The sequence below is a fragment of the Myotis davidii genome, unplaced genomic scaffold (assembly GCF_000327345.1).
Source record: "Myotis davidii unplaced genomic scaffold, ASM32734v1 scaffold299, whole genome shotgun sequence".
Classification (NCBI taxonomy): domain Eukaryota; kingdom Metazoa; phylum Chordata; class Mammalia; order Chiroptera; family Vespertilionidae; genus Myotis; species Myotis davidii.
Window position 1 is genome coordinate 9,493,111 of NW_006293088.1, and position 1,800 is coordinate 9,494,910.

A 1,800-nucleotide genomic window follows, 5' to 3' on the forward strand; every position below is an offset into this window, starting at 1 on the left:
GCATTCAGAGCTGTGCTGGCCACTCCTTGCCTCTCCTGCACTTGGGCTATGGCAGTGCCTGCTTCCCACTAATGCTCAGGGCCACGCCCCTCAGGTGTGTCCACCCCAGCCCCTATGGGCACCACCCTCAGGTGTGGCCACCGCAACCCCTGTGGGCACCACGCCCCCTCAGGTGTGTCCACCGTAGCCCCTGTCGGCACCACGCCCCGTGTATGGTAGTTGTCTCCCCGCAGGTGCCATCCTGATTTGCAGAAACCAGTACCCGAGGCGGGTGAGTCCTCCAGTGTGGCCCCCCCCCATTCTTGCCTTACGATCAGTGGCCCTCCAGTGTGCCATCCTGGCTGCATCTTTGGCCTCTAAGCAGCGTAGGGGTTGTCGCTGGGACGCTCCCATTTCAGAATGTTCCAGGCCTTCTCTTACGTGGCGTTCTTTGCTCCCGTCGCCACCCGGTGGCATCCCATCCGCTGTGAGGAAGCTGAGGTCAGGTGCTGCAGCGACGTGCCGGTTCCCAGGCAGCAGGGGTCAGCGCTCTGAGGCCACTCTGTTGTGTGGCCTCCCCAGGGAGCCCCGGGACCCACCACGGGTCCTCCCGTTTCATCCCTGGTCTGCACTGTGGGGTCTGTCCCAGGGCAGCCGAGGGCCAGGCCTGAGCCCCAACCTCTGTGGGCCCACAGCCGCTGTCCGTGGTGCTGAAGCGTGTGGCATCCTCCCCCGCCCTGACCTTTGCTGGGGCGAAGGCTGGGGGAGAGCCTGTCCCTCAGGTCTCTCCAAGGGTGATCTCTCTAAGCTGGCCAAGCGCTGCACCCTAGGGAGAAATGGGTACCCCTGTCTGACCTCCACCTCCCCAAAGGACTGAGGCCCAGGCCCAGCTGGCAATTGTGGCCACCAGGCCTGGGCGGCTGTCCTGCCCGGGCGGGCTCCAGCGCAGGACCTGCAGTGGACCTGCACTGTCCCAGGGCCCAGAGTGGCCAGCAGTATTCTGGACGCACCAGGACACAGGAGAGGTGTGGAGGCCGCCAGCCGGCACACTGACTCTGTTCTCAGCGGGCACCACCGAAGGTTTGGGAGCGAGAGCGGGGAGCAGGGAGACTGAGCTGAGCGCCCAGGAGAGCGGGAAGTGTGGGAGCCTGTGGGAGCCCCTTTCCCAGCCGAATCTCAGGGAGAGCTCCCTCCTGGGAAAAGACTCTCAACTCCTTACGGTGTGGCCCCAACGGTCAGAGACCGGGCTGGGGGCCTCCCAGGATTCCCCAGATGACCCCACTCTCCTTGGCACCCTCCTCTCCTCCCTTCCCCTCCGTCCTCCCTCCCTCGCTCCCCCTCCCCTCCTCACCTTCTCTTAGGCCTCTCCCCATCGGGTTTGGAGCTCATTTCCCTCCGGGTCTTCTCTGTCCCTCCGCCTCTTGCTCACGCTGACCACCGTACCAGCCAGCAGGAGGGTGACAGGTCCGAGCTGGTCCCCGAGCAGCAGCCTGGCCTCTCTCCTCGCAGGCCTGGCCGGGGGCCTGGGAGGGCTTTGCCGTCCACTTGCATCTGCCTGGGAAGGCTGAGAGTGAGCAGCTTGCTCAGAGGGCAGTGCCTTCCTGGGGGGGCGGGCGGTGCTCTGGCTGTAAACACCGCACCTCCACAGGAATGGGCCATTTTAGGCCTTAGAGGGGGAAACTAAATCTAAGAAGCCAAGCTGAGAGCTGCCTCAATTACCTTGTCTCATATTGGACGCAGCGGCCAGGGAGCAGGTGTGGGTGCGGGAAGCTGGGCTCCTGCACAGCAGCTTCTGGGGCCACAGGAGGCAAAGCCGTGTGT

At 64.6% G+C, this 1,800-nt stretch overlaps 1 protein-coding gene across 1 annotated transcript in view; it reads left to right on the plus strand.

The window, feature by feature from the left end:
- The window catches only part of CHD5 (chromodomain helicase DNA binding protein 5), a gene marked incomplete at its 5' end in the record, with an annotated part of 98,893 nt that overhangs the window by 25,452 nt on the left and 71,641 nt on the right, over positions 1–1,800 (plus strand). The gene's annotated exons all lie outside the window — the stretch shown is intronic.